The sequence below is a fragment of the Myotis nattereri genome (assembly GCF_964212035.1).
Source record: "Myotis nattereri genome assembly, chromosome: 2".
Lineage (NCBI taxonomy): Eukaryota > Metazoa > Chordata > Mammalia > Chiroptera > Vespertilionidae > Myotis > Myotis nattereri.
This window is the reverse complement of record NC_138076.1, coordinates 5,200,728-5,227,678: the sequence shown is the minus strand read 5'-3', so window position 1 is coordinate 5,227,678 and position 26,951 is coordinate 5,200,728.

Here is a 26,951-nt window from a genome sequence, read left to right as displayed (position 1 = left end):
TCATGCCGGGTAGCTCACCAGCAATATACACTTCCTTAATTTTGAAAATGAAGCAGTATTTCCCCCTCAAAGAGAGAAAAAGTACGTGAAGAGGCAGAACATGAAAGTACTGAAGAGACAAGAATAGCAGCGTGATAAGGCAGTATTAAACAGCCATCTGTTTTCACACAAGATATTCACGTGGCTAAAAACTGAAAGGAGCATGTCAAATTCACTGAAGACAGATAAATATTTGTAAAATGCCTTATAATCACTCATCTTGGATCACAGGTAAGAGACACACGGGTTTCTGTAGAGATTTTCATAGAAACTATGGATTCACTATCCTTATGACTTTATGTTCACTCTGTGCAAAACACCTTTGGCAGCATCCACCAAAATGAACACACACCTCTCCGGGAATACTGCAGCCTGGCTAAGTATGTGGCAGGAAATAGATGGTGCTTTTCTATCCTATATGCCATGGACAAGGCCGAGAACTTTCCCTTTGCTGATTGAGGTCTGCTTCCACATGCAGGCATGTTGATCCTCAGACCCACTCTGACTTCCCTCTGCCCCACGAGTCTATCTGAGTCCGGGTAGAAGAGTTCTCAGGTTGGTTTACTCGGGAAGAACGTGCTGTATGAGTTCTTTCTCTCATGAGCAATCATCCTGCAGGGAGAAAAATTCAGAGCTCTGATGGGGCAGGCTCTTCCTTCCAGTGAGTGTCAACTATGTTTTTGGCTTCAATCTGTCACACTTGGTTTTATTTCTCAAATTGTTTGGAAGGTGAATGGGGAAAATGGATGCTATTTATGGGGACTGTTCCAGAGACTTAATGGGTGCTTTTTAGACCTCAACCACCTCAGCCTCGCGCCTCTGGAGGGATGGCTGTGATAATTAACTAAGAGGAGAGTGTTTTATGGCAGCCTTTCCAGCGAAACAAGAAGCAGTGCCTTGTGCTCTGTGCCCAGGAGTGCCCCACTGGCTTACCCCAGTGACCAGAATGATCTAACTCCATGGGGGGCTACTGTGTGGGAGAAATGGTTGTCAACACTGTGTCTGTAGCGCCCCGTGGAGCCCCCACAACACCATTTTATAGATGACGATGAACCTGAAGCCCAGAAAGGTTGAGTGACTTGCAGAGGTCACAGAGAGTGGTGCAGGGATCGGGCCCCAGGCAGTCTTGTTTGAGAGCAGCAACCCTGAGCACAGTGCGATGCAACTAGAAGCAACTAGAAGCTAGAAAATACAGTAGGGCTTTGACTTATGAGTGTCCCGACTAACGAGTTTTTCGAAATACGAGCTGCCTCTCGGCTGATTTTTTGCTTTGAGTTGCGAGCTAAAATTTGGGCTACGAGCCAGCTTCAGATACCCCACCGCTAGTTGGCGCAGCGAACGTCACAGTGAACGCCACATCAGCCCAGCATCACCTGTCTCACTCATTCACTTTTTGATTTGACATACGAGTAATTCAAGTTACGAGCTCCATCACGGAACAAATTAAACTCATAAGTCAAGGCCCCCACTGTAAAACCATGTCATGAGTTAAAGTCAGAGCACAGAGCAAAAACACAGCCTTGTGTCCCCAACAATACCGAAGCCCTCCCACAATGAGGGTTGATTGTCACTGAAGTAAACTGATTCAAAAAGAGACTGAAAAATGACAGAGAAATTAATGAATTCAAACCCCTCCCAGCTCAGGCATGTCATACATACAGGGTGTCCCCCCAAAATGTATACACACTTTGAATCATTATTCATTCCAATGCTTCTTTCTTTTCAGTTTAACCCACTGGAATGAATAATGATCCAAAGTGTGTATACATTTTTGAGGCGACTTAGATTAATAGCACACAAAAGGCTGGTCTGAGGACACCTAAGGTGACTGGTTTCCTTAGAGGGAGAGCGGGTCAAACTGATTAGCTGGAGGAGGCTCTCTTGACCCTTCAGCTGAGAAAAACAGAAGAATTTTCTTGAGTCCTAGAATACACCATAATGGCTATAATAGTCCTGAAATGCACAGTCACCTCTGAGGTGACTATTGTCAGCCATACAGAATTTAATATATTACATCAAAATTCTCAATTAAAGGTGTGATTTCATATAGAAAAGTTCAGCTGTAATGGACACCATAGAGTGAAAATTAATAATAAGTTATAACACAAAGCAATCTCCACAAAAAAGTGCAATGTGTTGTTTTGTTTTATATTTTTGCTTGGAAAATATTTTAAAATCTATGCACAGTGTTTATCTGCAATTATTCAAGGTGAAGGATTCACTGAAGAAATGGTAATGTTATTAAATATTCAGGAAGTTTGAAAGATTTAGCATGTGTTTCCTGGTTTATCACTATTTTAGTGCTCGAATAAAGGAATAATGAGGTAATTTTTTTCTAAGCACAGGGCAGAAGAACCCAGGTGTAACAAATAAGCTTGGTCTGTATGAATGCTAAACTCAAGGTCACTACCTACCAGAAAAATTATTAATTCAAATATGCGAAGGTACACGTCCAGCATACTCTTGGTTAATAACAGGGGGTATAAGTAATGCAACTGGACATGTAGAGAAAACACAGGAGCCACAAGTAGGACCATATCTAAGATATTAGCGTTAGGTCAATTGCTTCAAACTCATCTCCAAAGGAGAATGGTTAAAGGGGGTTAAAATTGGGGGGGGAGCATCTCTGAAGAAATAATATCATCTTAGGGAAACAGGAAAACTACCCAAGCTTCTGGGAATCTCTATTAATGTTTTCTTCTCTAGTCTATGCTTTTCCAGCTGAAACTGGAACAGGAAAGGAGTTCACCTGGAATTCACTGCTGAATCATTCCCACAGATGCTTTAAATTTGAGAGAGCAGGTGAATGACAATCCAACAGGCCACACTGCTTCCTAAGCCTTCAGCTACACAATGAGGCTTTGGGGGAAAATGAGACATTTGCTGAATGGAAATTTCCTTGGTCAATCTGTGTGTGTGTGTGTGTGTGTGTGTGTGTGTGTACCACACACACACAGAAATATCATTCCAGGTCACTGCTACCTAATAAGCAGGTCATGAAAAAAAAATAAACAAATCAAATCATTCAGTAAGTTGTGATCCACAAAAAAAACAAAAAACAAAACAAAAAACTGACACACACATCTCTGTCCTAAAGATGAGTCACGATGGTAAAGATGGAAAGCAGCTTGTATTTACCATTGCGGGAGGGGGGACTGCAAAATCAAACTGATGTCTTTCACCCTGGCCTGGTGGCTCAGTTGGGTGGAGGGTGGTCTGATACCCCAAAAGGCTGTGGGTTCCATTCCCACCCAATTGAGACGCATAAAGGAGGCAAGCCCTCAATGTTTCTCTCTCTCCCTTCCTCTCTCTCCAAAAATCAATAAAAACATATCCTCAGGTGAGGATTAAACAATAAGAAGAAAGAAAAAATAAATAAAAATAATGTCTCCCATTCCTTTTCATTGAATTGCTTATAAAAACAGGTGTTTTATTTTCATGTTATTTGTTCAATATAAGGAACTGCAAGGTGAACACGGCTATCAATCTCACTCAGTGGTATTTGCTCACTATAGCCCTTTTCCCTTCTTAGTCCGCCTGCCCACATTTAGAGCAAAATGGTGAAAGGAAAGTACCTATTGCTGAAGAGAAATAAGAAGGGCCGTCCTACTTCCTTCTCTGTCACACCATGTGAAGTGAGGCCAAGCATTTCATCAAAGAGAACAGCTCAGCCTCAGAGGTCTGCAGCCAGTGATTTAGTTTTAGTCTAAACCTGTCTTCAGAGCTGCTTCGTAGAGGGTCACTGAGGAATCAGCTTAACAAGCTTCACAAAGTTCTCCGCAATGTGAATGTTACAATATAGGACCGAAATATAAAACTGACAGCACATTTAAAGTAAACTGATGTCAGCAACACTGATTTTGAAATTCCATCAATTGAAACACTGAAATCATATTCATATTTCTATATTTTAAATGATAGTGTGAATATATAGAAAAGACCCAATGTATCCATTACTATTTATTATATATTAATGTAAGGTTAAATTAATAACAAATTATTTTTCTGAAAGATACATTTAATAACTATTAGCCTAGTATCCTTAAAATAAAATTCTAATTCAACTCAGGTCCATTTCAATTTTATGTGAAAAACAACAACCTGTAGATCTTTAGGTAGAAGTAAAAAATCTTTCATAGAATCTTTGATACAATCCAACTTAAATGTATAGTTTATAATTTACTATCTACCGCCCTAATAATTTTTGTCACTACCTCCTATTTTTCCATCTTTTAGTCTATTTAGAAACACATCTCTGCTTCCCATTCCTCTTATTAAAACATGCATGAAAATAAAAATGTGTTGACCTTATAAAAGTTTTTCACTAATATAATAAAAATGATTAGTTTTCCTAACTGTTATTAATGGCTATGTTCTCCTCAACTAAAATCTTATTAGATTTGCTAATCTTCTGTCTGTATTAAAGTATTCCAGGGAACACTGGAGAGAAAATAGAACTCACAAGCCAAGGATGAGAAAAATTAACTTTTTCAAAAATATCCTCTTATTGGAAAACGTCTTTCATGAAAAAGTCAGTTCCAATTTCCAATTAGAGCAAAAGGTGTTACAAATGCCACAGAAATGACAGAGTGAAGGTCCGAAATAAAAGCCTCAAAGTGAAGCAGCAAAATTAACAAGGAGCTGAAAGAAAATGCTGTGCCTGCCTGAAAAATAGAGCACACACACACACACACGCACACAATCATTCACAAACACACATACACACACATACACACACCACACACATACACACACACACAATCATTCACAAACACACATACACACACATACACACACACATACACACACCACACACATGCACACACACACAATCATTCACAAACACACATACACACACATACACACACCACACACATGCACACACACATACACACACACAATCATTCACAACACCCGCAGGATATTTGGGGGAAATATTTGCACAGTTCCATTGAACCACATTAAATGCCTTCATTTTTAAGCCGTTCTAGGCCTATCTTTTCAACAGAGCTTTGAATGGCACACAGCCCTGTAAGAAGCTATCCCCATGTATTATGATGCTGCAAATGGCTCTTTCCAACATGAGCTTTTATCCTTCCTTTTGCTTCCTCCTACTACAGTCACGGTGGTACCTGAAGATTTCTTCTTTGATGAAAGTTTAGCTCAGCTAAAACACTTTTATGGCACCATTTCCGTGCTCCAAATTGCTCCGTTACTTCCCATTGATGGCATGTTATTTCAGGCTTTTAGACTGTTTGCTCTGTGCTAGCCTCTGATCTAAGCAGTTTGATATATCAACTTATTTAATTCTCACAACAGTGTTGCAAAGAAACTGCTATTAAACACAAGCTCCACGTAGATTCTACAACAGGGATTGGCCAAGTCACTTCCTTGCTGTCATCCCCCAGCAAAGTGGTGCAGCTGGAAAGGGTCCCATTGGCTGATCCCAGAGCCCATGTTCTCAAGGCCCATGATGTCCTCTCCTCACATGTTGACTGTGCTCAGACTTTAGTCCAACACTCAAGGCTCCACAGTCTGTGTCCCAATTACCTTTCTCATCTGGTCTCTGTCACTCTATCAGCAAGCCCTATGCTAGTCTCAGGAGGGTGAATAAGTGGTCCTCAAAGACAGTTTCCAGGGTCACATGAGCATGAAAGAATTCCTTGTAGATTAAAGGCTCTGAGAAGTTCTGTGGTAAACAAATGTATTTATTTGTAGCAAACATTTTTCAACGTTTGCAGTCCTAATGGGAACAGTTTTTCTTTTGTTGTATTGTTTTGTTTTGTTTTGGAACACAGTTTGGGAAAGGATGTTTTTCAAAAACATTGTATTTCAGACTGATACATGAACTCTCCCCTGAGTATCATAGATTGATTTCTCATTTCTATACCTTTGTTCCAATCATTTCCATAATGAAAACATCTTTACACTTCCTCTTCTTAATTCTTTAATATGTCCAAGTAAAGGCAGACACTGGTAAACTAATTAAATATGGGGAATAAAACAATGAAATGTGATTGCGTAGGTAATTTAATATTAGTTGTAGTCCATAGAATAAGAGCAATGGAACACAAAGTCTACTTTCTGTCAGCATGACAAGGAAATGTGACAGCTTACACAGCCCTTCCTACCTAACACATAATAACCACATTTTGTAAAGACAGGTAAAGAAAGGTTCTAAAATTAGCCAACAACTTTCTGTGGGCCAGACACAGTGCAAGCCAATTTTACTATAATAATTTAAATTCCATGGGATCCCTAAGAGGAGAATATATATATATATATATATATATATATATATATACTAATTCTCAGTGTAAAAGGTAGTAGAAATATATTTTTTTAAATAAGATATACCTGGCCAGCATGGTTCACCTATGAACCTGGATGTCCCTGTTTGATTCCTGATCAGGGCACATGCCTGGGTTGCTGGCTCAATCCGGAGTGGGGGGCATGTAGGAATCAACAGATCAATTATTCTCTCTCATCATTGATGTTTCACTCTGTCTCCCCCTCTCCCTTCCTCTCTGAAATCAATAAAAATACATAAAAAATAAAAGTAAGAGTCAAAGCCTGTTCTAGAACTCAACTCCACTCTATTCCAAAGCCACATAAAATTTTAATGGGGGGAGTTCCAAGCTGACCCACAGACAGGAATAAGAGGGTATTTATCCAAACAGCTTTGGATGCACATTGTGTTTGAACTTTGAACCATAGAATAAGAGAGGAAGTAAGAAAAAAAGGGAAGGGAAGGGAAGGGAAGGGAAGGGAAGGGAAGGGAAATTCATTTCCTGGAAAAGTTTGAGGTTGGGTTGTCTTGTCTGCTTGGAGCCTTAGAGGACTTTAGCATGATTCTTATAAAACATAAAATCTTGAGCAGACTGTTTCCCAGTGGATTTGCCAGGATAAATCATCGGTAAAATGTCCCCCTAGACAACTAAATTAGTTAAGCTGTTGAGTTGAGTTGCTTACTGTATCCATCTGGATGATATATGTTGCCAAAAACAACAATCTCCATTTTGGCATAATTCATATTTAGCCCTTTCTTTTCTGAGCAAAAATGTCCAAGAATTTTAGTTGAATCCTAAAGTCAGTCCTGAAATATAGTAGTTAAGACCATCGCTATCAGCATAAGGAGAAGGTTTGACTGCCTGTATGGTGGAGGGACAAACAGTTGGGCAACTTAGAAATCTTTTACGTTATTGCCACTTATTTTTAAAAAGATATCATTCCCATTGAAATGTGTTCTGTAAAAAGTCCTCTCCCAATATCCCTAATTCTCAGGGGTGTACATTGCTATTCCAACACGCTTGTCATCTTGCAAATGTAGCTCTCCCATTTACTGCCATTCCTAGTAAATTCATGAGATGGGGGTTGAGTCCATGAAATAAGGGCCTTCTGAGGAGTTTGTCCCCAACCACCATAGGAGATGCTTTAACTTTTAAGCTCTACTAGTATTTGAGGATCTTACTTTTTCCAAGCACCAATCATGTTATCCTCTTAGTACCTACGTACACAGGCCCCACTACCCCTTTGGATTGTAACACAGAAAATCTTGACAGTAGAAAATCTGTGTCATTCCTCTTTGGGTCTCCAATATGTCCTTCAATGGGGTCACACACCCACCAAACACAGAGAGGACTTGGTGACGAAATGGACAAATAAATACAGCAAAATAACTTCTTATCTCTAACAACATTCACACTGATGTCTTGATGTTTGACTGTAGAAAATGAGGCACACAGGCTGCTTGTGTCTCCCAAGTACATCAGATGACTGAGGTCGTGGCCTAGAGTATACACACAAAAGCTGGCTTCAAGTTTTGCAGAGGTATCTAGCCAAATAACGGACATACAATGAAGGGAAGGCAGAGGATTATCCACTGTCTATTCTTTGAGGGAGGGAGGGCAGAAATGGGAAAGTTGGAAAAAATATGACACATATAATCATATTTATAATATTTCCACACCAGACCTCTCAACTGTTACTCTCCATAAGAGAACAAAATAGACCAGCAGACCTTTGGTCATCTAACACATGTAAGTGGAGATTAAAGAATTTGAAATAATTAGTTTATTTTTATTATCATTATTTTTAATCCTCACCCAAGGACATTTTTCCATTGATTTTTAGAGAGAGTGGAAGAGAGAAAGGAAGAGAGAGAGAAACATTGATGTGAGAGAAACACATTGTTTGGTTGCCTTCTGTGTGGGCCCTGATGAGGGCCCAGGCCTTGAGGAGCCTGCAACTGAGGTCAGTGCCCTTGACCAGAATCGGCCCCAGGACCTTTGGTCCACAGGCTGACACTCTATCCACTGAGCAAAACTGGCCAGGGCTAAAATATTTAGTTTAATAAAGCTGTCACAAAGCCCGTTCCCCATTCTCCCCCCCCTGCCCTAAATCCTATTATAGGAAACTTTCTCCATAGCACACTTCTCCCAATGGCTCTCTCCCTCCTACTCCAGATTTCAGCAGCCACTCACAACATCAAATTAGTAAACACGACGTATGACACCAGAGGGGAACTGCACGCCCTCTAATGCTCCCTACCTGCTGCACATCCCACTGTCCTTGTCAACAGAGCCAAGTGTCTGACCCGCGGCGAGCCAAGGATCCAGGATCAATACAAAACCATACACTTCAGGGAGACGCTGCAATTATGGGTTAGAAAGCACTCGAGTGAAATTTCAATATTACGTCAATGCTCTGAATGCCTGTATTGTGATCGGTGTTGTGCCAGCTGAAAGGAGGAAAGATATTTTAAGCTGAGTCTTAAGACAGGCTAATGTGCATGCATGGGGCTGGCTACTGGGAATGATGGAGAAACGGAGGAAGTGAGGCAGCCAGCTCTGAAACCACTTTCCACGAAACAATATTGATGGCCTGCAAATGAAGTGATGGAGAGCATCTCAGATGAACCAAGTGCTGCTCGGTGTGGTCCATCTCAAGCCATCCCGTGATGTGCTATAATTAATCCATTTAAAATTCTGTTTATTGGATAATGCAAGAAAAATCACATGCCCCCTCTCTCCGTGTGGAGAAGGGACTGTCTGTCTAAGTGATGCTGGCAGACGTTAGAGGGATGAAGCTTTGCTTCTTCTCAATAAGTGACCCCCCTCCCCGTTCTCAGAGCCTTAAGGACACGTTAATCCCGGTGGAGTGCTGATTGGATGCGACTGTCTAGATCACGGTTTCCGGATTCCTCAAGAGCCACAAAGAGCATAATTCCCCTTATTTAAACTAACAATAAACATGCGCCAAGCCTTATATGCATTCTGGGGACAGAACTGCTGAGACCCTCTTTAGAAAGCTTTATTTTTCAGGAAAACGGCAATGACAGTCGAAGAAATGCCGTGCTCCACACGCTTCGCTCCTGTACTGAGGATTCCTAACTTTTCAGGCGAAGCTGGAAGTGAGTTGAGTCAGGGTTAATGCTGTTACTGACAAAGGCCAGAATGCCATCTTTTCAGTTTTCAAGGTAGAGAAATCAGCACTGATATTCCAGCCAAAAGAAGATATCATGATTTACAAATAAGAAGAAGATGATTCAAAACACAGCATTTTGACCTAAGTAATATATTGGGGGGTGGGGGAGGGAGGACAGTACATACGAACAAATAAAACGTACAGATCCAAGCATTTGGTCATACATACCGTTTTGGGATTTCACAAGGGTAAACAGAAAGCAGTTCTGGAAATTTCTGAAACTCAGAAAGTACTTGTTCTTCTATTTTTGACATAAATAACTGGGATTACTTGTCATTAGCATAAGGTGCACACTGTATACTAGAGAGAATTGGGCTTTTGCTTCTGATAAAGTGGGGTGCATGCTGTCCTCAACATCACCCAGGCATGTTATCTTTGGAAAGTTGAAGCTCCCTGAGCTCTTGCTCATGCACTTATAGGATGAAAATAGCAATTGGTACTTAAAGGAATATTGTGAGAATTAAATTGGTAACACTAACAAATCACCTAATGGTTCCGAGGGCCCAGTAGTCTCTCAATAAATGCCATATATAACACCCCCATTAAAAAGGGGAATACAAGCAGAGAAAAGATAAAAGGGAAAAGTCAGATTTAATTTTAGACAGCCTTTTTTTTTTTAGCTTATACATTAGAAGATTGGAGTAAGGGCAAAATATAGATTTCATTCTATACAGATGTTGATGAATAACAACATCTGTTAGAAGTCCCAGTAGTTCTGGGTAATACTACTCATCTAACTAAACGACTGAAATGTGATTATGTTGTTGTCTACTTTTTACCCCAGGTTGTCCCCAGAAATTCCAGACTAGGGCATGAGGGAGATTTCCTTTGTCAAACTGGCAAATTGAGGACATAACAAGAGGAAAGAGGAATATTCTGGGGGTAGGATTAGTGAATGTGTATGTGGAGGTGTCACAGGTCTTTTAGGAAAGCAGGAGAAAGAATGAGTAAGAGGAAGAAGACCTAATTTATTCAAAATTATTTTACAGGAAATATTTAGCGAGAAAGTGGACCATGGAATGGGGGGTATGGTGTCTGTAATACGTTTAGGTGTAAAGAGGGAAGAATTGACTGGGCTGAATGGTCAAATCTTGAATTCTCACATGTTGTTCTGGTTGTACTGCAGGGCTTGACCACATGAGTCACAACCCTTCAGATAAAAACAATCCATCCTGTGAGAGATATAACAGCAAAATCACCATGGACTTACTGAATGGGAAGTTATTTGGCTGATGATCGAAAGGGATGAAGTAAAAGGCAAATTATGGATGGAATACTATTAGTTATTGGGATAAAATGTTGGCCATAAAACTTAAATGTGATTTTAAAATAGCAATGTTTTATGGACAGGTGGAGAAAGCTGTGCTAGTACAAAATGTTCCAGATGAAAGAAAAGTTATTTGTTTAGCTGTTGTTATCCTGAATTAATAATCCTATTTGGTTCAAATATTAATTTCTGGATTATCCAACTTTCATTCTACTTATTCTTTTTCCACTGGTTTCCCCATATAATTAATTAGTTTTGTTAAGTGAGTGTATAGTACAAGCAGATGAGGGAATTGAAAAAAATTGGTATGGGGTTAAAATAAATAAAAGAGTGAATACTATGTGAAATTTGGAACTAATCTATTTTCATAGTGTTTAATACATGAAATGTTAATTTTCTATGTTTTTAAATATTAACCATATAACTGAAAATGAAATTACTGAATAGAACATAATTAGAGGAGTAAAGCAAGCCAACTACATCCACAGCTTATCATTAGTCAGTTGGAATATATTTTAATATAGTTGTATATCATAAGACCTTTTATACAGTATTTGAATGCATGCCAGGGCCTCCTTCTTGTACTTATATTCCTAGGGTATGTATAGAATGCTCATACAGTAAATATCATATCCAAAAACATCTACTCTAAATAATAAGCCTGATTTTGAATAATGTTAGTTTTTTAGAATGTATATGACTTCTCACAATTATTTAGCCATTTAAAGGAGCTCTTTGGGGGAAAAAAACACACTATATAATATAAGTTAACATGCAATAAAGATTGACCTATTGCTTTTTATGTTGCTTAAAAATATGCCTATTTGATAAAATCAGATTACTCATTTGATACCTTAGGTATAATGTATTATGTCAGTATAATGAATGTCAACAGCTGAATTTTATTGTATTTGAATTGTTACTTCTAAAGAGATTAAATGACTGTGGTAAAATCAAGGTGTATTATAATTCAAACAATATATGATCTTTAAAAATTATCAATGCTCATTTTATTTGAGTAATTACTTTAATCTAATACCAGTTAACACATATGGATTTATTCACACTATACTTTACTGGCAAAACTATGCATTTTGATTTATTTAATGAGGCACATCAAAAACATTATCACAAAGTCAAGCATTGCCATGAGCAATAGTTTGTCTTTCCTTAATAGCAAAAAATCACTGGTCTTTCTTTTAGAGCCCCTGATGAAGATTCATTTGAAAATGCTAAATAGTGGCATTATAAATATATATACATTTTAGATCATTATTCTATCTCTCTCTCATATGCGCGTGCGCGCACACACACACACACACACACACACACACACACACACAAAGCAGCTCACAAAGAGGAATGCAAAAACTTGAATTATTTTTCACTTCCAAACACCTTTTAACCACCTGGCATTTTTATTTTTTAAAATGTATTTTTATTGATTTCAGGAAGGAAAGGAGAGAGAGAAATAGAAACATCAATAATGAGAGAGAATCATCTATCAGCTGCCTCTCATGGGGATGGAGCCTGTAACCAGGGCATGTGCCCTGACAGGGAATTGAATTGTAACTTCCTGGTTCATGGGTCCATGCTCAACCACTGAGCCATGCTGGCCAGCAACTCTTTCTTTTAGAACAATCACAATTTAAGGAATGAATTACCTTCTACCATCTTGTACAATCATTTGATGTTAAAACAGAGACTAACCTTGGCCAGGTGGCTCAGTCGGTTAGAGTGTCATCCAGTGCATGGAAAGTTGTGGGTTTGACTTCCTGCAGGATGTGTTTGGGAGGCAACTGACTGATGTTTCCCCTCTCACATGAATGTTTCTCCCTCTCCCTTCCTCTCTCTCTAACATACATACATACACACACACACACACACACACACACACATCAATAAAAACATATCCTTGGGTGAGGAATGAACAATAACAACAACAAAATAAAAGAGACGCTTAATTTTTTTCCAAATTAACTGCCCACATGGAGGATTGTGAATTTCCCACCCTTCACTGACTCTCCCTCTTCATTTCCTGCCACTCTCCCTCTCACTATTTAAGTAGACCCAGGAAGGTTCCTACAGCGATACCAACTCTTCTTGCCATCCAGGGCCTTTGCCCCTTCTTCACTGTGTGCAGGGAAGCTCTCCCTCCAGCTCCTCCCCACCCCCCCTACTCTTCCTCCAGCTCCAGGTCTAAGCTTCAATGTCTTTTCCTTGGAGAGACTTTCTCTGTCCAGCCAGCCTGCGGACAAGTCTCTCTCAGGGCACCCATTAGTACTTCTCCATGAGGAATGTGTATGCTATTTGTTTATGTTTCTCCCTGGCTAGGAAACACGCTCCATGAGGCAGGCGGTGTATTAGTACTGGTCCTGTTCACATTCCATTTCTAGAGTCTACGTGTTCCCCAAATACCCAGTGCATCATACCTACTGTACCCAGTGATGAGCAGAACAGACGCCATCCTTGACCTCCTGTCAGATGAGACTGAGGTGGTTGTGGAGGGAAGATGGGGTCTTTAATAGATGCATAGAATCTGGCGGAGGGAGGTGCCCAATAAATACATCTATACAAATCAGATACACGATTTTTATTTCATTATTGTATTCATTCAACAATTACAAGACACTACGTCAGTGGTAAGATTTTTCTGGGAGGATGAATGGGTATTTTTCTTCACTGTCTCCTGACTACATATCATGCTCTATATGGTTTTGAGGTGGATTTATAAACCACGAGAGGACACAACAGTGGTTATGTAAGTCAGTGGTTTTAAAACTCCAGTGTGCCTCAGTCACCTGGAAGGATGGTTAAAACACAGGATTCTGCATCCCATCCTCAGAGGTTCTGATTCAGTTGGTTGGTCAAAGGACACGCTAACACTTTCCCAGGTGCCGCTGGTCCTCGACCACTCTTTGAAAAACACTGACATAAACAACATGTCAAGGATCTGCAAACAAATTGCACTTGAGGAATGATTTTCTATGAATCCATATATTTTATCCCTGGCCGCCATTCTGCCCTCGCTCTTTTGCAGTCATAATGACTAGACATTAGCAGGCATCTGGATTGTTCCGAAGGAGAGGTGGATTTTCTCTCTTCAGTAACTTCTAAAACTTCATAGCTGTACGTGGAGAGGATCGAAGAGGAACGGTCTACTAACTGAGATGAGATTGTGTGACTTTTTCTACCTCTTCTGCCCAATGTAACTACCTGACAAATGCTGTATTTTGCATTCTTTTGGTAGGAATCTCACCTTGCTGTTCCTATTTTATTTTTGATGACTTTGTGACTCCTCTAAAGTTACTAATTTTAACTTGGAGTTCTTATTTTATTAACTAGATGAAGATATTTTTTACTAAGAATTTTTTAACATAGAACATTTATTCAAAATATATTGCTTTTAGAGAGGAAGAGAGACAGAAACATCAATGATGAGAGAGAATTATCCATCAGCTGCCTTCTGCATGCCCCACACTGGATATGGGGCCACTAAGCAGGTGACCCGAGCTGGAATTGAACAATATACTCCAGGTTCATAGGTTGATGCTCAACCACGGAGCCATGCTGGCTAGGCCAAAATATTTTTTTTAATCAGAAGCTACACACAGTTTTAAACATGAATGTGGCAATTTTCTCAAGTTTAACTGGCTTAAAAATCATAAAATAATATACACAAAGAATAATTTCAAGTATTTCTTTCAACGGAAGAGTTTGATAAGCATCATATAAGTGGTGCAAACTTTCATAGAACAAGGCAGAGGAGTACATTGCATTAAGTGAGGATGAGAAGGAAATGAAGTTGCATATAATCTATGCCCTAAAAAGAGAATAGATTTCAGCAAGTGGGTGTTGAAGGCAAAGAAGAAAGGCAAGAACAAAAGCTCATGGTCAGGAGAATGTAAGAGAGGGAATGTTTCAGAGAACCAAATACATTCAGTGTGTGCAGGGATGGGGAGGTGAGGGAAGAGAGAGCTGAGAGTACCTGCTGAAATACTACAGGCCAACCCACAGTGAAAACAATGAATTAGAAAATTGGATATGACAAGAGGATTTAGAGTAACTGGAAGACGTGTTCAAATCATTTTAGGAAGATGAAACAAAGAAATCTACAGGAGGGATGGGATTGAAAAAGGCGGAAATGTCTAAGGAGATGGCCATTTCAATAGTCTAGACAATGATGACCACAGTGGGGCATGAAAGAAAGTAAATATATTAATTTTCCATAACGAACTGGGATGTCAACTTTGAGATTATGAAACTTGACCTTGATGTGAAAGATCAGAAACCAAAGAATGATTGTGGAAACAGGTGAAAAGTGGAGTGAGTGCTGAAGCCACAAAGTACTTGATCTCTCGTACAAAGGTTTAACTAGAGAAGGGGGTAAAAATGATGTAAGGACTTTCTCCAATTCTGAGGGTCAGAGGAAATAATTTATGCAAAGTCTGCCCTATCAAGTAGACCTTGACCAGGTACAAATTCATTCTCCCACTTCCACATGACTATTTCCTAACACAGTGTGTTGAGAGTCAAGAAGAATAAATAGAAGATGCCAACAGACTAAGAATACAATTTCTTTGATAGCGATGAGAGAAAAAGAAAGTAAGAATTTTAGTGTTTCAGCACACTCATGACATAGGAGAGGAAGAAAGGAAAGAGATTTGCCCAAGACACAGGGTCTGTGAATTTACTGTCTTAGAGGTGGAGCTTTGGGAAAATAATGGGCGGTGTCTAGTGGGTGACTGAAGTTTATTGGAGATTGCAGGGATGCCAGAAACAGGACAGAAGACTTTTAGGTCAGACAGTTACACAAGTCCACTACATGGAATCTTACATGGCAAAAAAATAGGCTATAGGGTAAAGCTCTGAGCAAGGAACACAAGTTCTTTAGGAAGAGATAACATTCTGAAGGTGGCAAACCACAGATTGTGCATATGAAGTTGTTTTGAAAACTCACTTTTCAAAGTGAAAACTTTGTTAAACCATTTTGACTAAACCACGAAGTGGAATTTCCGTTGGCAGGCAATGCCAAAGAGACGATGATTGCTCTGATCTGCTGGTAATTTTGCAAGAGTGAGGAAGGGCCCGGCGGCCAGTGGAGACAGGTAGAGGAAAACTCCCCACAGTTGTGTCGAAGTGGAATGAATTGTTAATGTGCATAAGGGCTCTCGCAGTAGAAGGGGGCTCTGCAGTACACAGTGGCTGTGCCCCTGCATCAGCACAGCTGCCACTGACTCCCACAGTGGAGTAAGTTCTGGAGCTTCACCTTCTAAGCCCAGATTTGCCCCAGTTCCTGAGTTCAAGCTTTGATTCTGCTGTAGGAACCTCCTCCTATCGATGGGTTTCTATGACTTGTAAGTAGGTGGCTAAGAACTCACACTGCCCACTTATGCCTCTAGGTAAGGGATGGGGAGCACGAGGCCCATGGCCCTATAAGGGCTGCGGAATCATTTGGCCTGGCCCTGCCAAGGCATTAGGGCTGAGTTTATGAAATGTTTGACCAAATATAGCAGGCTAACTTTAAGACAATAATTTGGTATGTCCCTTGAATGATGTTATACAAATGGCCATTGGCAGAACAAAGGTTCCCCATCCCTGCTCTAGGGGCAACCACGGCCCAGGTAGTGCAATACTGTGCTCCATGTAACACAGAATGACCAAGCATGCTTTAGGACAGGGACAGGAGAGGACAACAAAGGGTGACATGAAGGTGCAGGCAATGATGGGGAGGCTAATTTGGGCTGCAATGGTAGAAACTCTTGATGTGCAAATTCATAGACCAATCACAACAGACTTCTCTCTTGTCTGAATTTCACTCTTGGACAAAAATGAGAGATTTTGCCAGCATTCCTTACAGTTTAGAATAAATGTATGACCCCATTCTATTCCAAGGGACATAGCCGATGTGCAGTGGGGAACTCCTAGGAGATTTTTCTTCTACCCTGCCCCATGAGAAATGCCCCTGCCCTCCACTGCTCTTTCCTTGTGAATATGGTAGTAGGACCTGGAGATGCTGCAGCCATATCGTGATCATAAGGCACCAAACATGGAAATGAAAAGCTAATAAGAAATGATGGCTAATAGACATACCCTTGATCCATACCACAGTCCAAGAAGCTGAAACAGTGCTATTACCTGGGTCCATGCAAAATTATGTGGAGAACTGACTGTTTGCTGATACTTGCAATGAAATACATTTCTGGCCGGTGCAGATGTCATAAGATGCCTCTACACTCCGGAGAGCGGAAAGTGGGTGCAAAGGCTGAGCAGGTACCACGATGTGGACAAACAGAAACCTAAACTGCCAGCTTCCTCGTTACCTGGAGAGCTGATCCCACTCCAGTGTTCTGAATGGGGGGGGCATTGGAGTGATGAAATGTGTGCCCCATCAGGAAAGGGAAACGTCATGTTTACATTTTCAGAGACTAGTCAGTGCAGGGATTGTATAAAGAAACATATCGCTTCTCAGTGTGAGGCTTTTATTCAATAATTTTTTTAGTGTTAATACATGTTGCTATTACACGTTTCTTTATGAAAGTGAAATTATTGGTGATGTTTCATTTAAGTGGCTCACAAAAGGTCACATATACTTCCTATATGTAATGATGTCAAATGTCATTCTGTAAATTCTACTTTGAAAATTTCTTATGGAAACTCAAATAAATTGTTTAACGCCACTGTATTTAGCTTTTAAAGAAACACATTTCCTATCTAGTCTGCATGAAGAAGGGATTTATTGAAACATTTTGAAGAAGTGACTATTAAAATATTGTTCATTAACTATTCTAATATAGTGTGTCCCACAAACCCATTAATATGCACAGTAGGACAATGAAAATCATTTAACTTGGACTGGTTAATAAATGATCATCAGCCAATATCACAATTCATTGAAAGTGACTCTTAGCAGTCGAATGTGCAATGGCAACTTTAGTATGTGTATTCATAATATCATCTTAAATGCAATATAGTGTAGTAAATACACTAAAACAGTGATAATGAAAAAAAATGTGTCCACTATCTAGTTTGTCTTTGGGGTGGAAAGCAAATCTGTAAAATCTCTGGAGATATAGCCAGTGTGCAGTGGGGAACTCCTAGGACTTAAAATGTGGATTGAAGTGAATTATTTTTTTTTTCAGAAACATTTTAGTAAGTGTAGTTATGTTCCAGAATGAAAGAGTTGAGCTGTGTAGATATAAAGCAACAATGTGACTGTCCTGGTGGCAGCCTGGTGGCCAGAGTCAACATCCCCTTGAGGGGATAGGAGAGACACAACACGTCACACACAAATGTCAACGCCAAGTCATAGAGTTCAACGGACATTACAATCAATTTCTACACATCATTTCCCCATAACGCTGCCAGTGTGCCCACGGCCTGTATAGAAAATGTGGGAAATGATGGGCTGTGTAGGACAGAGTGACTTGAGGGGAAAGAAACAGTATCATCACAAGTTTACACTTGGTGTAAGTCAGAAATACAAAATGTTGGAGGAAGCTGTAATATTTCAACTCCAGGGAACAATTTTCGCAAGGAAAGAATTTTCAATCAACGTGTTATAAGTTGCTTCAATGTTTGCATTTACTTGGCTATCTATTTGCCTGAGTGTTTTCTACCCGTTGACACATATACTTTGGCAATTTACTCAAAGTTTAGAGTATCTTAATCATTTTTCTCTTAAATCTTTGTATCAAGTAATTCTCTTCTGGTACTAATTACTTCCAGACGCTCTTGGTCATCTTATACTAGTAAATGCACACAGCACTGTGTAAAATGTGCTTCAGTCTTTATTGCCCATGCTTATTACTGCAGGAAAAATTCAGACCATTATATTGCAAAAGATATCACGCCCAAGATACTAGTTGAATAGATGCAACTTTTTTTTATGTGCGTACATGAGCAATGCTACTCTGAGTTTTGGAAATTATGTTATATTTTATTGACTTTGTATTTAAAAATTATTTTGGCCCAGCTGGTGTCATTCAGTGGTTGAATGACATGAACCAGGAGGTCAAAGTTGGATTCCAGTCAGGGCACATGCCTGGATTTCAGCTAGATCCCTAGTTGGGGGCGTGCAGGAGGCAGCCAATCAATGATTCTCTCTCATTGACGTTTCTGTCTTTCTTCCTCTCCCTTCCTCTCTCTGAAATCAATGAAAATATATTTAAAATAAATAAAAAAGATTTTGGAGCAAGTATAAGTTTTTCAGAAAGAGAGTTAAGATTGATACTTGGGGGGTGCTTTTCAACAGGAGTGAAGGTGGCCACCTCTGCCCCCAGTTGTCTCATCAAGCCAAGGCACTGACACGTGAACCCTAAATGCAGGAGCGCCCACTGCTCAGAGGTCTGCCTTGTACCAAGTGGCAATGTTTGAAGACGGCCTCAGCTTTAGAGGCAAACTCACTAGGCTTTTCTTTTTAATTCTGACTTTTTAGTCCCATTCCCTCTATATTCACTTCTTCAAACTTTAACATATGCTGACCCAGGAAAATGAATCCATTCTTTCTGACCACTTGATTTCTACTCCCATTCACCCCAAAACTGCACACGGGGACTCACTCACACCTTTAAGTCTCTATTTCTTTTGGCCTTAATACAAAGGCCATTGCTGTCGCAGGAGAAGAGCCAGAAGTGGAAAAGGGAGAAGAGTAACGGGGAGTGTTGTAACAGCTGTTTGTGGGTGGCTCGGTCATCAGTTATTGCAACCGAGAAGGTCACACATCAACACGGAAATTCAAAATCTTTCCTGTAAAATGAGAGGAGTTTTAATTGAAAATTGAAAATCTTTATCTCTCTTGATTTTAATTACTCTTCACGGGAGTGAGAATGAGGTTATCAAAACAAAAAAGTCTAGATTATACTGAATATTTTTAAAAGGTGTTATAATAAATAAACATCAAACTACCTTCAGCCATGATTCAATCTTTGCTTCTGTGTTCATCGGAGCAGCTGCATATATACTAATGGCACAAAAGTAGGGTTTCAGTTGTTCCTTTGAAAAGTAATATAATTAATGAACAACAACATAAGGATAAGTATGTTGTGCACATCCACCACTGTAAACCTCCTTTTGCCCACCTTGTATGGTTTCAGAGATCATTTTTCATAGCTTAGATATATGTGTCACTGACTAAGGTTCTGAATATGTGGCCAGTGTGGGGAGAAGAAAGCTGCTCCTGGTGAAGGGTTAGAGGGAGGAGCATGGGGAAGCACGCGGCAGCATTCACCGCTGGGAGAGCGATGATGTGACCAAGAGGTCAGAAGAATGTAACCCAAAGCGCAGAATCAATGTCAGATTTATGATCTGCTGGCTTTACGCTGCATCTTTAATTAAAGTCGTAATTTCCCAGGTTTCCGTGATGTGTGAATACACTGTGCTAAAGCTGGGTTTGCAGGATGGCTCCAAATTGAAATACTGCTTGGGCACCTGGTAATAAATATCCTGCAATAACTTAATAAGAAAGAGCCCCAGGAGAGGCAAATGTGTGGTCCACTGGTGGCTGGGAACACGGCTAGCCATCGCCCTACCTCCTGAAAAGACAACCCTACGTTTTCTCACGCACAAAATCCTCTCATTATTTGTGCAATGTCCCTTAAAATTTTCAGTACATGCAGTTTTTTCTTCTGTTCAACTCAAGTTCTTAGTACAAGAACTTTGCACTGATTTCCTTATGCTCTCCTATCATTTTAAAAGGGCATTATAGTGCATTTTCTCTTAAGTTAAAGGTGAAGAAAAGACATGTGAAATGGACATGGGAAGTAATACATTTAAAAATACAAATATATATATATTTTAGAGGCTTATTACTTCATTGCTAAATTATTTTTAATATTCCATTTTTATACATAGCTTCTTCATAAAAGTCAAGGAATACTTTATCTAAGAGTGGTGGTATACTGGTTAAGCCTGAGGCATCTAGAGTAATATGGCTTGGGTTAGAGTCCTGCTCACATATTTTTGCAACCTTGAGCAAGTAATTTAACATTTGTAAGCATCAGCTTTCTCATCAGTAAATTGGGAATATAAATGTCACCTGCCTCATTCATTTAAGGTATTTACTAGTAGCTGCTCCTGGGATTTAACTGGTTAAAAGTCTTATCATTTGCTTTAGTTAGTAAAAGCATAGGAATACTATATTATCACTAAAATATTCTTCTTGGCTTATAAATGAAGATTCAGATATTCTGAACTCTGCTCATGTAATTAATAAAATGTATTCGTTCTTTCTTTTCTCACTGAAATATATTATCATGTATTAAGCCTCTTTTAGTGACAGGTATCACAGAGAAATGTTTTAAAGTAAAATACTTCCTGGTGCAAAGTCACCTTTTGTCATTGGGGACCCCATGTGAGCTCAGAAAGGCTCTAAAGGAGCCTTCATTGGAGAGAGTGACACATTAGGGCAAATAATAAAATAAAGTTCATTTTCACCTTCTCACTTTTCTCGGGTCCACAGTGCCCACTTTTTCCAGGCCCTTTTACAGAAGCCCCTTGAGGACAGACGGCGCTGAACTGTGAGCCAGAGCCTCTGACTTTTCCAACCAGCTCCACCTGACCCTGATCGACATGGACAATTCGCTCCCTCGTTCTCGGCTTCTTCATCTGCAAAATTACAGTAAGTACGGGCAGGTGAGGCGGAAGCTCTTCCCAGCTCACAGAGGCGATCGCTCTGTTCCATTAACAGACACTTCATTTTCCAGAAGAGCGTCCAATGTCACGGGACATTTCCATTTTGATTAAGAAATGAAAGTGTAACAGGTGGAGGGTTCTCATTTCATTTTTAACATAGAGTCTTAGGCAGATCCCATGCCGGGAGCCGGTCCATCCTTGCTGTTTCAAGGGACCTGGCATATATGGCATACTGTTCTTAATATTTTTGCTCACCTTCTTGGCACTATGTGTTTTAACCAAGGTCTCCTCTCTGAGAAAGGTTGTTTCCCAGGTAGGGATTTTCCCCTGAAGTTAGGGAGGGAATAAAACCTCTTAACTAAGTGCCAGGTGGGTAATTAATCACTTTAACTATGAACAATCATGCTTAAGCTACATAATCTTTACTCCCTGGAATGGAGATAAGAAACGCCCTAACCTTTGTAATAGAGATTGATAGGATTGAATCAACTGGTATAAATACAGAGGTAACAAGACAGCAAGAGACAGAAGGAGACAGAACCTAGGCACAGAACCTACACAGAACGTTCTCTAGAGACAGAAGAACTTCGCTGGAGAGAACATGGAAAAAGATCCTGGACAGAAACTGGCCTCAGAACCTAGAGACAGAACCTAGCGAGAGAACATAGCAAAAGATCCTGGACTGAACCTGACTACAGAAATTGGCAAGAGAACCTGACTAGAACCTGGTGACTGAACCTGGCTGGAGAACCTAGCAAGAGACCATGGACACAGAACCTGGCTAGAGATCCTAAGCAGAACCTCTCTGGAGATCAAGACCAGAACTTAGCTAGAGATCCTGGCTAGGCTGCTGATAAACTGAACGCTGTCTCCGTGTCATTCCTTCTTCGCTGACTCCGTCTACGCCTTTGGGAACCCCTGGACCTGCTGGGGTTGGACCCCGGCAATCCCACAACCTTTTATTTTTTTCATTTATATTATTAAAACCAGTCCAATTTAAAGGCATAGTCTCAACTTCATTGTAAGTTCCATCCCCTTCCCTATGGTTGCCAGAACCTTGGCCTGAAGCTCACGTGGCCTCTTTCCACCTTTGCACTAGGAGTGGGAGGGAAGGAAGCCTCTTTCATCCGGGGCTGTGATAACTCCACTCCTGTTTCGGTTCAACACCCAGATCACGAGGTAGTGGGGCCAATGGAGGAAAAGGGGGGCTTCCTTCCATGGACTGGAAGATCTTGCTCTCCCTGCTGTTTTGATCTAATGCCAGTTGCCTCCTTGTAACATAACTTAAAGGAGCTAGAACTCCTTCTTAAAAATTTAAAAAATTCTATTCTCACTTAAAAAAATGGAATTAGGAAAATTCTTAGCATTTTTGCTTCTGTAACAAGTTTTTTCAGTTTTTTTTGTTAAAGACACTAATCTGATGAATGATATCAGATTAGTGATATAAGGTTTTATATAGGCACCAACATTATTTATTCCTAAGGGACAAAGGTTGTAAAATTAGACTTAGGGTATTAAAATAGTGTAATATTTGTTTCTGAGTACTATTTTCCAAAAGCTGCTTTTTTTATTCTTCTGTGAGTTGAACTATTAAGAGTCTTCTTTTCAAAGTAGCTTTAAAAGTATAGAGAATAAATTGTATGCATGCATATTAGCATAACCAATGGGCACAGACACTGGGGGCTTGTCCTGGAGGGGTGGGAGTGGCAGGGGGGCAATTAGGGAAAAAGGAGACATAAGTAATAGTTCAAACAATATATATATATATATATATATATAATCTAATAAAAGACAAACATGCAAATTGTACCTTCGCTATGCCTTAAGCCACGCCCACCAGCCAATCAGAGTGACTGTATGCAAATTAAGATCTGGAGCGAGCAGGAGGCTTAGTTGCCCCAGTGATGGAGTAAGCCAAGCTTCCCGCCTGCCACAGCCAGCTCTGAGCTCCGCTGAAGGCAACAACCCAGATACCTGCTATCAGCCAGCCGTGGCCACGGAGCTGGAGTCAGCAGGAGGCTTGGTTGCTCCAGTGATGGAGGAAGCCAAGCTTCCCGCTCGTCCTGGCTGGCTCTGAACTCCACTGAAGGCAACAAAGTTTCAATTATAGAAAATAAATAAATCTCAGAATAAAAAAAAAAAAAGAAAGGAGAGGCTGGGAGCTTCCATCGCCATGGGGCTTGGCCAGCCTGAAAACGGCCCTCAGCCCCTCACTCAGACTGGCCAGGCAACCCAGTGGGGACCCCCACCCTGAAGGGTGTGTTGACCAGCTGCAAACAGCCATCAGCCCCTCACCCAGGCTGACCAGGCACCCCAGTGGGGACCCCCACCCTGATCCGGGACACCCTTCAGGGCAAACCAGCCATCCCCCACCCATGCACCAGGCCTCTATCCCATATAATAAAAGAGTAATATGCAAACTGACCCTAACAGCAGAATGTGTGGGAATGACTGGTCACTATGACACACACTGACCACCAGGGGGCAGATGCTCAATGCAGGAGCTGCCCCCTGGTGGTCAGTGCGCTCCCACAGGGGGAGCTCTGCTCAGCCACAAGCCAGGCTGATGGCTGCCAATACAGCGGTAGTGGTGGGAGCCCCTCCTGCCTCCTCAGCAGCACTAAGGATGTCCAACTGCAGCTTAGGTCTGCTCCCCGCTGGCAAGTGGACATCCCCCGAGGGCTGCCGGGCTGCCAGAGGGATGTCTGACTGCCAGCTTAGGCCCAATCCCCTAGGGAGCAGGCCTAAGCCAGCAGGTGGTCATCCCCCGAGGGTTCCCAGACTGTGAGAGGGCACAGGACGGGCTGAGGGATTCCCCCCCCCCCCAGTGCACAAATTTATATATATATATATATATATATATATATATATATATATATATATGAGAGAGAGAGAGAGAGAGAATTTTCTTTTTAATACAGCCCAGAACAACAACATTGCCACTTAACAAGGATGATTTAGAACTCATGAACAAACAAAGGATCACGCTGTCCTGCCAGTACTACGGCTCTTTAATTCCACTTTCTTAGGCTGAAGAAATATAACACAGGACCCGGTATTTGGGTTGTTAAAATGCTCCATAGCCACCTTCACCCTGCCTCCTGGGTTTATTTAAAGAAAAATTAACAGCATCACTTATGCTTAGGCATTGATTCCGCTTGCCTACGCTGTTTCGTAGAGCTCAGTGGCAGTGAACTCTAAAGAGCCCATTTGATGGCTTCTGTGGCCAAGGCGATCAGCACCATGGTGGCCATGGGGTGTTCGGGGCTGGGCAGGAGCGCGAGGCTGACACACAGCTCCGGGTGACAGGGGCCGCTCTCTTCTTTTTTCACCCTCTGCCCTCAGCAGATCCTTATCAATTCTTCTTATCCTATTTTTCCCCTCGACAAGCTGATCACAATTCCAGTCTTCCTATTTGAGTTCTACGTGTGGAAAAGTTATAAGGACTGCAGAAAACTTCCATTCTAACAGTGGATGAAGGGCCTTCTCCTTGATCCCAGAAAGAAAAAAATCGAGCACTTAAGTTTTTAGAATAATCCTGAAAGTTTGCTTTATATATTGTGAATCCATCGGGCAAAGGAGCTTCCTGGTTATTTTATGGCCATTGTCTGGTGTACATCCACTCTTCAATAAAAATGGAAGGAAACCCATGAACTATTCAGGTAAGCCTTTCAAAATATTTAAAATCACATTTACAGTTATAGGTGCCTTCAAACCCTTACACAATCAAGTGAAAATAAGAAGTGAGAAGCTGTTGTGCTGTTTACGATTAGAAACCAATTTCAGAGACTTTTCGGGAAGAGCGCCCTTTCCTTACAGCTGAGTTGACAATCTTGTCTCTTCCAGACATTTAGTGGGCAAACGCCCCCCCCCTTAACAAGTCCCTAATGCGAACCTAACGGAGACGGATGCCTGCGCAGTAACAGCAGGGCCGTGATGCGCGCCCTCCCCACGTTTGCTGTGTGTGATATTGACAGATCAGAGCTTTATGCCATAAAGCCTGCTTCTCGGGGTTCATATCTGTCAAGCTATCTGTCCTCTGGGGTTTCTCCACTTCTAAACGGCTCTATTAGACATTTTGTAAGAAAACAGACTTTTGTTTACCAGTTTGGTATCACAAACCGTGCAGGCACAGCCCGCAATTTGCTCCTGGACATCCTGTCGGTTTGTATTGTATAGTTGAGAGTGTCTAAAGTTGAGCGGAAGTGGTCTGTCAACTGTGAGGCTGGGCGTGCCTCGTTTCCTGTAGCATCTGATATGCATATGTGCTCTACAGGCTCCCTGCAGCGTGTACAGACCTGTCACTCATTTTCCTTCCAAACAACTTGTCTGATTGTCTGGGAGGAAAAGCTCAGCAGGTGGCACAGTAGGCGAAGGGCAAGTTCAGTGGCCTTTCACATCTGTAAATGGAATTGCTTCCTTAAAGAGCCAGAAGTGCATAGGAGGTAGACGCAATCTTACTCATGCATACAAAGCACAGGCAGTCTAGGACAACAAACAAACAGGTGGAAACACCTAGACCAGTGATGGCGAACCTATGACACGCGTGTCAGAGGTGACACGCGAACTCATTTTTTTGGTTGATTTTTCTTTGTTAAATGGCATTTAAATATATCAAATAAATATCAAAAATACAAGTCTTTGTTTTACTATGGTTGCAAATATCAAAAAATTTCTATATGTGACACGGCACCAGAGTTAAGTTAGGGTTTTTCAAAATGCTGACATGCCATCATTTTGGTTCTCCATCACTGCCTTAGACACTGAGGCTCATTTCAGTACAGCGTTTTAAAATGGGCACAGTGCCTGCCAGCCCTTGATGTACAGTAGTAACCTCAGGCCTTTAGACAAACAACACCCTTTGGTAAGTAAAAAATAATAACCTGGTTTTCTAAAATAAAGATACATAAAAGTATTACATGCAAATCATGGAGAAATGCCAAACCAACAACCACAGTAAATTAAAAACACAATTATATTTAGCCTGGCGCATAATATAGGTTTAAAAATAGCTGGCTTATTGCAGGAGGTAAGAAATGTTTAAGTATAATTAATAGATGTCAAATCAGTTTGTGTGACGCGTAATATTTATACCACAATAGAACAATAATTATTTTAAGTTTGCTAATGCTTGTTTTTCAGATGTTTATAACATGAATATATTCATTTTAGAAACAGAATAATAGTAATATTTATAAAAATAAAAGTTAAACTTGAAGATATTGTTAGCAAATTTTTCAAAGTGCTCTGACTGATTATAAGGAAAGAGTCTAGAATTGTTACATGCTTTTGTGATGTTAGAAATGCTATAATATTTGATCCATCAGAACACATTATAGAAAACAATTTTATATGAGCTTACAATGTTCTCATATACCTTTAATATGAGCAATATCTATTTGGCACACCTTTTTAAAATGCATTTTTATTGATTTCAGAGAGACAGGAAGAGGGACAGAGAAATAGAAACATCAATGATGAAAGTGAATCATTGATTGGCTGCCTCCTGCATGCCCACTATTGGGGA